The sequence below is a fragment of the Chelonia mydas genome, chromosome 4, assembly GCF_015237465.2.
Source record: "Chelonia mydas isolate rCheMyd1 chromosome 4, rCheMyd1.pri.v2, whole genome shotgun sequence".
In the NCBI taxonomy this organism is placed as follows: domain Eukaryota; kingdom Metazoa; phylum Chordata; order Testudines; family Cheloniidae; genus Chelonia; species Chelonia mydas.
Window position 1 is genome coordinate 120,342,702 of NC_057852.1, and position 14,837 is coordinate 120,357,538.

Genomic DNA, 14,837 nt, shown 5'->3' on the forward strand with positions numbered 1-14,837 from the left:
ACAAACATTTGCACTTTTAACATAAGTAAGGCTTCAATCCTGCATGTAGCAACTTTATGAATATCAGTGGAACTAGTCACAGTGTGTGAAGTTAAGCAGATACATCTTTGCAGGAATGGGGCATAAACCATCAGTAATTTTTTATTAGAGCTGAGTGAAATTTGGAATTTCTGTGCTGAGGGAAATTCCAACATTTCAAAACTTGTGTTAAAAGTTGAGATTTTAATGGAATGGAAATTGGAAACAGATTTTGATTTGGAAATTTCTAAACATTTCATTTTTATATTTTCAATCGAAATGAAATATTTTGACATTTTCCAAATAAAAATGTTTTGCTTCAGTTTTTTGAAATGACCTGGAACATTTCCTTTAGAGCCATTTCAATCTTAAAGTGCATTTTCCTATGGCACATTGCCTTATGGGAGTTGTAGTTCTCGCCCTCATTTTCTCCCTGGCCAGACTATATCTCCCACATGCACTCAAGTCATGTGATTCCCATGATGCCCCACACACATTATAGAAGATGTAGTCCTCTAGGGAGCTTGGCCCATAGAAGAGAATGAGGGTTGGAACCCCCTTTAAGGTAATGTGACACAAGGGAATGCAATTTAACTGTTGTTAATTGATTTGACATTAAACATGATGCGCTAGTTCAAAAATGAAATATTCCAGTTTGGGTCAAACTGACCCCAAATTAAATATTTCAATTTGATTTTTCCAATGGAAAATCAGTACTTTGTGGCAAAATCAGAATTTTACAATGGCAAAGTTTGATTCTTTGCTGCATTTTCCAATGCAGCAAAGTTTGATTCTTTGCTGCATTGGAAAATTGTTCTAAAGGAAAATTCCCACCCACCTCTACTTTTCACCCCATTCCAGTCTTTGACAGACCTCAGGTAGAGATACACCAAAACTGCAGAGGTTGGATCTGAAATTTTCTATATAATGGCTTGAGGATGTTCAATCCAGTATTTTAGTTTAAGACCATCACTTGTTTCAGGAATTGTATGTTACTTACAATGGTTCGAATGAGACTTATTAATACAAACATAGTGAGTAAGGCCTTGTCTAGAGCTAGTCAAAACTTGGAATTTCTATTTCATGGAAAAATTGGACATTTTGAAATTTGTTTTTGTTTTGAATTAGAACAAAAGCAAATATTTTTTGAAATTTCCCACAAAACAAATTCAGACAAAACTCTTTTGAAAATGCTGTTTCAAAACAAAATTTTCATTTCAAATTTGTCTTTTCATTCTTATAATATTTTAATATATCAAAGGATCTCCTGTTTATGTTGTAATGAAACAGTTTTAGACTTTGAAAATTTGAATAAGAAAAGCAGATAAGCACTCAGTGTAGTAATTAGAGGAGCAGCTGTTTAATATCCTTGTATTTGCCTGGAATAATTTTTCTAGGATACTAACAATAGCAGCTCTTCTAATTAGTTCACTGAGTATTTACCTTATTTTCTTGTTCAAAGTGTTCAAAGAGGAGACACTTTTATTAAGGAAATAAGATGCTCTGAAGGATTTTAAAAATACAAAATTTTTCAACTCATCATAATATGACTTGTCATGAAATAATGTAAAAATAAAAAGTAACATAAAAACAAAAAATAAATTTCAAAATTGTTCTGAAACAAATTTTCCATTTTTTTTAATTTCAAAAATATTTGGTATTTTGGGGAGGATTTCATTAAAATCTATATGATTTAATTTAAAAATCTGTTTTTCAAAATGGCATTTTCTCATGGAAAACTGTTTTGATGAAAAATTTCTAAGCATCTCTAGGCTAAGGCTTATCTACACACACTTTTTTACTGGTTTAAATATACATGTTTCAAACAGATGTTATTAAAATGCTACAACACCTAATTGGGGTGAATTCAGTTATAACTGTATGAAAGTGCGTACACCAGTATAGCTTATTCCCTTCCATTTACAGGAATAAGCTATAATTGTATAAGGCACCATTATGTCTGCATAACTGCATCCACAGTAGGGGTTGTACTGATTGGTCTATTTGGATTGGGGGTGTGACTTTTTTCCCAAATTAGTTCTATCACACACTTATCCCAAATAGTTGAATTAGTACAAAACCATATGTAGATCAGGGCCAAGAAAGCTCATTAGAAAAACAAATGGTCCACCTTTATGACACCTATTTCTGTGTGAAATAAGTTTTAGATCTGGCCAAAAATGGAAATCCTTTCCTGTGGGGTGAGGGGATGCGTTTTTTTTTTTTTTTTTTTTTTTTTTTAAATCATGCCCAATTGGGATTAAAAGTCAAAAACTGGAAATTTTTCCTAGGAAGGAAATTCCAGAAAAATTACGTTTCAGGAAAATTGAAACCAATTTTTTTTGGCTTCCTGGCTGTCTGCCTAGAAGGCTGTTGTCAATTTCCCTTTCTTCTTGCAGGCAGAAGAACTAGAAATGGAAAATCTAATTTTTTTGGCAAAACTGAAATTTTCCCATGGAAATTTTACAAAAAAGGGCATTTTTCACTGGGAAACCATTCTGATGGAAAATTCCTAACCAGGTCTACTAATTTCCATAGACTATCATGCAAACTGGAAACTATATGACAGTGATTTATAGTGTCAGTTTCAGCCTGCAGCATACTAAAACGAATCATCATTCTAGAAGACAGAAGCTATCACAGCGAAGAGCCAGACAAGTATGTAGTTTTTCATGCCACATATTGAGTATGTGTCTTTGGAAAGACAAACTTCATTTGAAACTAATTCTTACTGCATTTCTGGAACATGTTCTAATTTTGGGACTGTGCACAGGAGCAAGTATGAAATGCAAGGAGGAGGAACAGAGAGATGGTGTGTGTGTGTGTGTGTGTGTGTGTGTATATATATATATATATAAAATACCAGTGAATGCAGAATCAGGTTTGCTTTGTAATTGTTGTAAAAATATTAAAGGGACCTATGACGGGATGTACTCACCCTGCACTGGACAAGGAAGGGTTAACACCACACTGTGGGTCAAGGAAGCCATGCCCCTTCACCCCTGCTGGGTGTGCTCCAATTGGAACAGCAGTATAAAAGGGTACAGTAGTACAGTTCACTCTAGGCTGACTGCAAAGGAGGTGGGATGCATATTGCAGGCTCCAGCCTGGGAGCTGCTGAAGCCCCGGACCGTTGAAGCCAGAGGCGCCAAGACCCAGGCAGATAACCAGGTGCCTGTAGATGCCCAAGAGAGGTCGAAGTTGCAGGGAGCAGCGCAGACCGAGGAACCTGGAGACACTCAAACCACTGCTTTGGAAGGTATGGTATGAAGTAGCCCAGGGGAACTAGACATTGATCCAGTTGTAGAATCAAGCAATAAGTCAGTGTGTTTCTTTTGGTGAATGCACACGTTGCTGACAAGGCCCTGGGCTGGAACCCAGTAGAATAGGAAGGGTCCGGGTACCCCTACCCTGGCCCCCTCTGGCTGATAGGGTGGAGAGCCCCCCTAAAGAGAATAGCCATATTGACTCTGGCTGCTAATCTGCACAGCCCTGCGAGAGAGGGCAGCCGTATTGACTCTGGCTGCCAGGCCACACAGCCTTGAGAGGGAGGGTGGTCAGGTGGACATAGCCATGGGGCTACATCACTCTTGCCTTGCCCCCAGAAGAGGGATGGGGTGTACTTGCCCCAGGACAGAACTCATCCAGCGTCACCTGAATTCAGTGTCTTTTGGTATTTTAGGCAACAACAAAAATGATTTGTTAAGCATTACAACATCTTATAACCTGTGTTTTGGGAAGGGTTGTCTGAGAGTAATTCACTTTCACAGCAATATAAAAACAATTTACATCATCGGAGATTCATTTACAAAGTGCTAATTATTGAATACAGACATACTAATTAAATTAGTTGCAACCAGAGTGTAATTTTAAATCAATTAAATATGTTTTTCTTCAATGTTTTCGTCAGTATTGTAATACAGTCTTTGTATATGTGTAAAATGAATTTCTTGGCCTTTAAAATCCCTTATGTTCTGGTGGAGGAATTTTACTGAATGACAACAGATTTCCTGTAAAAGAAACAAGGAATATTAGAGTAATTAACGTCCATAGCCTAACTTTGCCCTCAAACACAAAACCATCTGTAGTCAATGGGTGTCAGGGACCAGGGTGTGAGCGGTCTGATTTAGTGGTTAGAGCCAGAGGCTGGCCCACAGGTTAGAGCTGGGGTCTGGCATAATGGTTGGAGCCAGAAACAGGAAGTTAGAGCAAAGCAGTCAGGAACGAGGAAACAAGCCAAGGGTCAGAGCTGGAGTCAGGAACTGGACAAGGGTGCAGAGCTGAAGCAGTCTGGAACCAGCCAGGGGCACGGCTGGGAACAAGGCTGATATCCCAGCTGCAGGAGTAAGTGTTTCTCACCCAGCAACCTGTCACTGCTGCTGAGCTTAAATGCAGACCTGTAGGCTCCTTGCAATCAACTGGGTGGGCTGGCCAATTAGGTCAGTGGTGACCAACTGGTTGATTGCGATCTCCAGCTGCGAAAAGTCTGGCAGTGTAGTAGAGCTGCCGCTCAGGCAGGTTCCCTGCCTGTCCCAGCCCCACACCACTCCCAAAAGGAGCCAGCACACCCCCGCGGCCCTGGGGGAGGGGTGCGCAGGGGTCTCTCTCCGCGGGCTGCTGCTGCCTGCAAGCACTGACCCCGTAGTTCCCATTGGCCAGGAATGGGGAACTGTGGCCAATGGGAGCTGTGGGGGTGGTGAATGCAGAGAGGCAGCGTGTGAAGTGATGTGCCCCCACCCCCAGCGGCCACAGGAGTAAACAGCAGAGGAGAAGAGGCTGGTAGTGGAGAATCTAGATGAAATGTATGTTCAAAAGAAAGAAGGAGACGTTTTACCTGTAAGTCGACGCTTTTGGGGGGGGGCGGCGGGGATGATATCTGTGGTGTGTTCTGGTTCTATAATAAAAGAAAAATCACACTAGAGTTCCAAGAGCTCTTTCTACAGGCACACTGGAATTACACATTCTGCAAGTGTTAGACATGGAATACTCCTTCATTTTCAGAATGAGAATTCCCTTAGAATAACATATTGGAGAAATTATTTCCTTTTAGCTTTCCACCACAAGGCTTCTACACTTTCATGCTTTCATCCAGCCTAAAGGAAAAGTTATATACTCTTAATTTAAAACCATCACAAACCAAAACACCTGTCTTGAACCTTGGCTAGTGTAAACTGATGTAGCTATTTGAAATCAATAGAGCTAGGCCAATTTACATTAGTTGAGGATCTGGAGCCAAACATCCTTGAACTTTTGGGAAATTTGGATATGAATTTGAATTCAGCGGACAACCATCTCTATCACTGGCCAAAAAATAAATACAAAACCTCGGCTTCTTCTACCAGTCCTTCAGATTTCAGGAAAGTTTGGATCCAGAGGCAGACTTTTACAATCAGATCCACCTCTACTTTTCACATTAACTGCAGTGTGAAACAGTTTCACTGCCTCTGTATGGGTGGAGGTCCCCTACACTTTAAAAATAAATCAGTTAATTCTAATACATCTTCTCTGCCGGAAGGATTAGCATACAGTTATCTTTCACGGAGAACAAGTAATTTAAAGTTTGTGGGCCAAATTTATCCCTTGCCAATGTGTTTACACCAGAGATTAAACTGGCCAGATTTGCCTCATGACTCTGTACCAGCAGCAGATGTAAAACTGCATGGGGTCCCTTTGACAGGAGAGAAGGAAATGATAGCCAGTATGAATACCAGCAAGAGGAAGAGAGCTGCATGAGCTCTCTGAATGAATATTGATTTATTTTTATATTTTACTGTGGTGCTGCACGAAGAATATTGTAAATCAGGGCTATGCACAGATAAATTTAAGAAAAGGAAATCATTCCATTTTGTAACTTGTAGTTTCATAGTATTTTTTTATTATTATTACTGTCATTGCTCAATAGATTTGAATGTTTTGGTTTGCATACCACATTACCACTGAGTCTGTCACTTAAGGGTGTATTGCAAGTCAAGGGGTTAGAAGCATTGAGCTATGTGAAGTATTTACAGTTATAGTATGAGCTGGATAAGCAGAAATGATACGACTAATTTCATAACAGCATGTACCTGAAATGTGTGACAGGTGTTTTGTAAGTTCCTGGTTGTAGTCTACTATTATATGAAGAAGACCATCTTCAGAGTCAATCACTTACTGGGTTCAATTTATAAACACTTAGCCAAAAATCATTATTATTAAATAAAGCTATTTATTATGGCACCACCTAGCAGCCAAGGCCCCATTGTTCTGGGCACTGCACAAAGATGATTAGCAGAATTTCATGGTCTCTTTATTCATGCATTTGCACCTATAAGAAATCAGAGTCCTCAGAATAATGACACAAGCATGAGCTTGATAAAAGCAGAACCACATCTGTTTATTAGCAGAGAAGGGGACAAAGGCAGTTCCTCTCCTGCTGATGATGTTGCACACAAAACCAGTTTTGTTTTCTGTCCAAAGCAGGGTCCAGACACATCGCCTAACTTCTGTATGGTCAGCACAGACAGCAACTCCACCAGTAGATGGTGCTGTATCTTAGCACAAAGTTATTTTGTTTGGACAAGTATTTCTGATGGGGGGTGTTTGAAGGAAGTTCAGGCCTGTGTGTGTGTGCTAGGTTTGGCAACCCTCCAGGATTATCCTGAATTTCAAGGAATTAATCTTTAATTAAAGATTGTCATGTTATGAAACCTCCAGGAATACATCCAAGCAAAACTGGCAACCCTAGCGTGTGCTGGAGTTGTTAGTTGCAGTGTCCAAATAAATCTTGCAATTTCTATAGCAAGCATTACATGCCATCTCAGAATTGCTTCTGCCCCTCTGGGATGAGCCACAGCCTCTAGGGGGTGTGTGTGGGTAGGTACCAAGAAACGCTCCCATACCTAACCAGCCCAGTAATTGTAGGCAGAGGAGAAAGACTTTTCCAAGTGAAAGCTGTAGATGGCAGTCTGCTTGTGGGTAGTCCGATGGTTCGACAATGACCTTTTCATGCTCTCTCTTTTTATGGATTCTGGAGTGACTTTGAAGTCCAAAGCGTGACACGCATGCTTGTGAGCAGATTGGACAGACAAATTAATTGGTGAGCATCTTGGTAGCTATAGAAGTAGTATGACGTGTTTCCCTTGCAGCTAACAATCGATTATTTCTGCCCTCTTCAAAGGCTTGAAAAGCTCTGAGTGCTGGGTGTTGCCATGCTGATCTATTTAACACAGCCTTCTCAAGTTCATTCAGTTTTATTGCACCAAAGTGTATGCTGTCCTTCTAGTGCTTTCTTGGGCGGCCTTGATTCCCCTGTCCTTGTGCCAATTCTCCATAGAACATTTTTTCTGGGGAGTCAGTATTCAGGCATCCTAATGATGTGTCCAACTCAGCATAGTTGGGTTTTTATCAGCATGGCCTCAATGCTTATGGCATTTTACTTTTGAAGAACCACCAGGTTGATAATTTTGTCCTGCTAGTGGATCCCCATAATGGTGTGCAGAGACTGTATATGGAAGGCCTCTATCTGTTTGATATGCCATTTGTATGGTGTCCAGGTCTCTCAGTCATAGAGGAGAGATGTGAGCACAAAAGAATTATAAACTTCTATTTTTGTTGAGAGGGTTATATTGTGGGTTTTCAGGACTTTGTTAAATACTTTCCTTTCCCAAGAGATCCATCATGGGAGACATTGCTGCTGAGATAGGTAAAACTGTCAACTTGCTTTAGTTGGTTTCCACGAATGGATATGCTAGGGGATATGGCACAGAGCGGTGAAGATGATTGGTGCAACAGCACTGTTTTCTCCAGGTTGATTGTGAGGCCAAACAATTTTGATGCTTCAGCAAAGTGATCTACGATGCACCGGGGATCATCCTCTGTGTGTGCTAGGAGGGCACAATCATCTGCAAAGAGTGCTTCTTTTATTTACAGGTTTCAGAGTAGCAGCCATGTTAGTCTGTAGTCGCAAAAAGAAAAGGAGTACTTGTGGCACCTTAGAGACTAACAAATTTATCTGAATGCATCCGATGAAGTGAGCTGTAGCTCACGAAAGCTTATGCTCAAATAAATTTGTTAGTCTCTAAGGTGCCACAAGTACTCCTTTTCTTCTTTTATTGGTAGTTCTGTTACTTTTGGTTTTGCTTTAAGCTTTAAGCAGACGGCAGACTGCTACTGATAAGGTAGCAGTGCGGGGATACAAAAATGTAGAGTCACATCTGATCTGCACTGGCCAAGATCAACCCACGATCAGACCTGCGATCCACTAGCCATCTTTTACCTGTATCTGCATCTGCACCCGCAGCAGCAAGCCACCTCACACAGGCTAGGGACGGGGGAGGAAGGAAAGGGAGCGAGTGTGGGGTAGGGTCTTTCAGGGAAAAGGCAATGCAAGGGTGGAGACTGGGGGTAAGGGGCAGCGTGGGGACGGAGTCTTGAAGAGAAGGAGTGGTGCAGAGAGGGGGCTGGGGGAAAGGAGTGTCGCATCGCTTGCTGCTCCTGGGGGCTCGTGAGTTGCATTACAGTGGTGCAGAGGGGCCTGCTCCAATCCCTGGGGCTGGGGGCGGGCCCTGCTGCCCAGGAGCTGGTGGGCCAGGCCTGGGACTGGGAGCATGGCCAGTGCTGCTCGGCATGGTGGGGATGCTGGCACTGCCCGAGGGGCCTGAGCTGCTGGAGAGGAAGCAGCACGGCGAGCGGGTGCTGGACAACACCAATTCCGACTTGCCACCCAGCCCCAGCCACTGGCCCCTGGCCCTGAGTGCATTATGCCCCCTGGGCTGCCCGAGCTCGAGATGGACACCGTGGGCCAGGCGCCATCGGTGAGTAGAGCCCTTCATGGTTGTATCTGCATCCGATTCACTATCCACAAAAATGGTCAGCGGACATCAAGCCATTATCCACAGATTTGCAGGGCTCTAGTAATTCATGTTCAAAGACCCCTTCAACAGCTGCTGGTCTCTGCTCCTGCTAGCTTGAGTATCCAGGTGGCTCCTCCCAGGCATTTCTTTCTTCTCCAAGCTCATGTGGGTGGGGAAGGGGAAAGGCCATACAGAACCTGCTGCTCCCAAAAGGTATATGTGGGAGGTGCTCTTTTCTGCAGAAACAACTGGGCAAGGACGTAGCCTTCACGAAGCTGAATAATTGCTCTGCAGCTGATAGGTTATTCTGTCACAGAGCTGGAAACACCAGAACAGTGATGTGTGCATGAAGCAGTTAAAAACAGCACAATGGCCAAATGTTCATCTTTGTGCAGTGGTGGGCAACCTGCGGCCCATCAGGGTAATCCGCTGGTGGGCTGCAAGACAGTTTGTTTGTATTGACGGTCCACAGGCATGGCCGCCCGCAGCTCCCAGTGGCCATGGTTCACCATTCCTGGCCAATGGGAGCTGCGGGAAGTGGCGTGGGCCGCAGGGACATGCTTTCTGTAGCTACCATTGGCGGAGAACAGTGAACCATGGCCACTGGGGGCTGCGGGCGGCCGTGCCTGTGGACCATCAATATAAACTGTCTTGCGGCCCGCCAGCGGATTACCCAGGTTGCCCACCACTGTCTTTGTGCCTCCTTCAATTTTCACCTCACCTGTCACTGCAAACTGAGCAGATGTCCAAGAAAGAAGCTTCTCTCTCTATCATGGAATATCTCTACATAGCTGATACAGTAGAATAAATGCATCCAGATTAATCCCACACCTTCTTAGGAAGGGAGACATCTCAGCTTGATGGATCCAAGTTTAAGTTCAAACCATTCTCTAGCAACAGTTTCTGGAAGGTGTAGAGAAAGATTCAACTTCTGGAACATTCAAGAAAAGGAAGGAAATGAAACATCAGCTAGATATGTGCTGTCCATACCAAATCTGAATGCTGTCCCAGTTAAAATTTGGGGTTTGGACTTCTATCTTAGTATTGTCAGCAGTCCACAGTCCAACGCTTGATCTGGCATCAGAAATGAAGTGGCAGTTTCCCACCTCCCTGTCTCTACTCACTAGGCCCCTTACTTCATCCATTCCTAGTTCCCCAGCAGCTTCCACTCATTGTTGCTGTCTTCTGGGAAATGGCCCATAAGTTCCACTCCAGGGCTCTCTAGAGAGGTATCAACTTCAGAATTGTCAAGTCAATCTTTCCCCTGTCCCCATGCCTACAATCCAGTTGGAAGCATCTTCAAGGTACAGTAGTTGGCCCAATAATGTCTGCCCTCCACATTGCGCGCAGCACAAGGGAAAGGCACGGTCTGGTACAAGCTGCTGGAAAACCCTACCAGGACCAAAACAAACCCCCAAAAGCTCTTGTGATTCATTGCTTTCGAATCCTGAAGCCAACACTGATATTAGCTATTATGGTACTGGTAGATGTAATAGAGATAGAAGAAGGATTCAGAGTTTGGGGGTGTTCAGGTCAGCGTTTCCATTTGGGTGTTTTTCTAGAATCAACTTGTGGAGACCACACAGAAGGAAACCAAAGTGAGACTTTATTTGATACCAAAATAAAAGCTGCAAATTCTGGGGGAGTGGAAGATAGGAACTGAGCGGCTACAACATTAATCGGGACCAGAGAAGCATGCCTGCTATAGCTCATTATGAGGTATTATACCTACATGTGATTTGTAATCACTGTAAATTTATGTAACAACAAATGTTGACACTGAGATTATGGAAAACATTATGCACTTGCAGTGTACTTGGTTTTTAATAAAAATGAACTACTCAGGAACCAGTAAAAATAAAGGATTGAAAAATGAGGCCACAGATATTTGAAGACTAGATCATTCCAAAAATTTGTGAAGGATCAGTGAACTGGGGACTGCTAAATTCAAATCTATGGATAGGGTTCATGTTATAAAGATGGTAACAGCACCGTAATTCATTTAATACTTGTTCCTAAATGCTGCCAATGGTTTCTTTGTAAATATTGAAAGCAAACTCATCCTATTTGTAACAAAATAAAGCCCCGATTAAAATTAATCAAGTTATGTGATGCTTTAAACAATAAAAGTTGAAACTGACAAATATAAAATTATATCAAATAGCTTTTACTGCAGCAGAGATAAATACTTTACAATTACAAGATGGAACATGAAAGTCCTTTGGCCTAATAGAATAGACACGAAGGAGTCTGCTTAGTTAAATCATGTAAAGACTTAGACTCCAATAATGTAAGTGTCTAATTCTCCTCTCATTTATGGTAGTTCAATCAGGAGAAACTCCACATATTTCAGTTTAGTTACTCCTATGTAAAACTGATGTGAGAGGAGAGTTGGATCCCATACGGGGAAAACATATAGATGTTACGATGATGGGTTCTATTATAAGAATTTAGACAAAACTCGATAAAAGTAGACTGAAGAACAAAATTACCACATGGGGAACTCAGAGTCATATATGTCATAAGTGAGGCTGGTGGTGCTGCCTATTATTAAAGTTGTTTGACTTTCAAGATCCTGTTTTCAGTTGTTTACAACTTTGTCAGACATTAACCATTCAGGCTAAAGTTTTACATGCTATGTGTCTGCCTCAGGCTGAAGTGTTCTGGAAAATCTTGGCTAAATTTTGGCACTCAGTTTTGTTCCTCAGCACAGACTACAAAGTCGTAGTGAAATCCATCTCGCTGCGGCTCAGGTCTGTGCTAGACAACGTGATTCACCCCACCAGACCCAGGGCCAGACTGTCCAGGGCCAGACCGTCTTTGACAACCTCTATCTGGTCCAGGATCTATTCCATCTAGTATGTAGAATGGGTCCTGTCACTTGCTCACCTGTCCTTGGATCAGGAGAAGGTGTTTGACAGGATGGATTACAGGTATTTCATGAGCACTCTGTGGCGTCCAGCTTCATGCTCCACTTTGAGGGGTTTCTGCAGATGCTGTATGCCTCTGTGGAGTGTCTGATCAAGCTTAACTGGGCCTTGACTGCACCTGTCACCTTCAGCCAAGACTGCCCCCAGTTCAGCCAGCTCTATCCCATCACTATCAAGCCCTTCCTCTTTCTCCTCCACAAGAGGATGATGGGTTTGGTGCTTCATGATCTGGACTTGTGGGTGGTCCTGTCGGTGACAATGATGTGTTCCTCATAGCCCAGGACTTGGGAGACCGGGCATGGGTGGAGGCTTGCCAAGCTGTCTATTTCGTGGCTTCTCCTCACAGATCAACTGCATCAAGAGCTCTGGTCTGATGGTCAGGGATGAGTGGCATGTGGGTTCCCTCCCACCCACAGTCTGTGCCATCTGGTGGGGTACAGGTCTGCTGATTTATTTGGACATGTACATTTCTACCACCAATCCCTCCTCTCTTGAGAACTGGAGCAATCTAGAGGCCAGGGTTTCTGACCAGCTGTGGAAGTAGATGGGGCAACTCCAGTGTTTTTTTTCTTTAGGGACGGGTACTGATGCTCAACCAACTGGCCTTGTCCATGCACTGGCATCAATTAAACACTTTAGCCCACCCTCAGGAACCCTGACCAGCCTCAAGAAAAAGATCCTGGAGTTTTTTCTAGCCAGGGCTGCACTAGGTCTCTATGGGTGTCCTGAGCCTTCCCCCGGGGGAAGGGCAGACAGGACCTGGTCCATATCCACAGCCAGGTCCATGCCTTCCTCCTCCAACCCTGCAGAGGTTCCTTTATACTGCAGTCTGGCATGGAGTGTGTTGGCTCATGCCTTCTTCTGCTGCCTTCGATACAACCAGCAGCAATTTTATCTATTCCAAGACTTGTGCCACTTTTTTACCAGGACCTCTTCAGACCCCAGAAGCTAGTCTCAGCGAGTGAGTCCATTGTGACCACCAAGGGGGAAAATCTCTTTGCAGAACCCCTGCTACACAACCCCCATCTATTTGGGCAGGTGATGGAGTCCCCCTTAGTGCCCCGGAGGTTGGGCCTGGCTGCACCAGCAGAAGCAGAGACCTCCTGGACTACAGTCAAAGGGAGTTGTGTGGACACCTTGCCTCTTGTTCAGCACATGAGGCTGCCCACTCCGCATGTCTCCTTTTGTGTGCTCCAGGAGGTGAAGGTAACCTTGCCTCCTGCTTCTCTCATTTTCCTTAAGCGGGTCCTGTGCAGAGCATCCACCCCTCACTGCTAGCCCTTCTGAACTCATCATCCAGTCCCTGCTCTGTGAATCTCCCTGGCTGCTCCCAACATGCCACCCAAGCTGACTGCACAGCATCCATCTGGTCTGCCTTTGAACTGTGCCCAGAAAAGATCTATACATGCTTGTGCTTCATTCTATCCACTTCCTCACCCTTGTGTCCCTCCCCAATACCAATCTGGGACTTGCAGTCACCTGAGTAGGGCAAAGGACCCCGCTGGGCCAGCCTGTACTCTCGCCTGGTTCCACGGCCCACTGGGAACATCAGTTGGTATCTCCTCCATGGAGCCACAAGCACGGGTGTGTTATAAGACACAGCCATCATATTGAATAATAATAATGGGACAGTAGTACAGGCTTTGAGATGCTGTAGATTCTAACTGATTAGTAAGCTCACTTGATCCACCCCATCCTCTCTGCATCTCTAATAGCACCCCAGTCTAGACAAAAAAGTATCAGAGGAAAATGAAACAGGAAGAGGCAACTGAGAGATCAAACCGTTGTCCAACCGTCAACCCAAATCCAATTTTGCGTCTGAAGATCATGAAGCCCCTGTATTTATTCTATTTTTTTCTCCCGCCATGGCAGATTCATGAAGATTTCAATTTTCAGAATTTGAAATTCTGTGTTGAGTGAAGCAATCCATTCTTAAAGAACCATTGGAACAGCTGAGAAGCCCAACTTCTTTGGTATGTTTCAGGCCGTCATTGCCCATTAGAACTGCTCTCTGCTAATAGTCCTTGCATCATTCATTGGGAAATCAATGGGAATTAGGTATCTAGGTACTTCTGAAAATCCCACTAGACACCAACCTGCATCGTTAGGCACCTAAATGCTTTTGAAAATCTGGCTCTAAGTGACGTAGGGAGCCTAAACCCCATTGAAAGTCAGACGCTTTTGAAAATTTTACCCAAAATGAGGAGTGAGGAGGCGTGTAAGTTACATGTTGGTAAGTGGGTGTGAGTCTTAGTAAGTCAAATAGTTTAGTCTCCTCTGAGCTATAATAATTTGGTCTGAGTTTGGTAGTTGGGTTTAGTATGCGTGTGCTGGGTAGTGTTGGTGGCTCGTGATATACAGGAGATCAGACTAGATGATCCGGTGGTCCCTTCTGGCCTTAATCTCTATGACTCTAAATTGAGGGAGTCTAGCCTGATGTAACATATGCATTGAGGGGGATCAGAAGAAAGTATAAATTGCACTGATTTAGAATCTTCTGAATTTGGCCCATAGTTTCTAAATTGTAAAATCTCACAAAGCACAGCTATAAACTATGGTGAACTATATACATGCATCTTAATATAGGAAAATAAAAAAGACAGTGCCTAATCCTGCCCGTGGAATTTTTGCTACTAATATGAATGGGATTAGGATTTGAGTTTTTTAATTTTTTGTTTAGGTACCCCAAGGAAATGGAATAATAGAAATGTAGGGCTGGAAGGATTCTTAAGGTCATCAAGTTCAGAATCTTGCACTGGGCAGGACCAAGTAAACCTAGACCATCCCTGAAGACCTTAGCATCTTTTTGTTAACAATGCAAAGTGGGACTAGTCTTTGTAAAGTGCTCTTTAAGGAGAATGGCTATAAACAAAATAAAAATTGCCAAGCTCTTGATCATAATCTTGAAAAGGCAGAAGCTTTGTGGAAAGAATCTGGGATTTCATCTATGCCCTCCGACAACAAGAAGTGGTTTACAATGTCTTGCAGTTATGCAGAAGCTTATCATAAATCATTGGAGATTCTGATTATTCCACAGAAAAGAGTCTCTTGACCATGG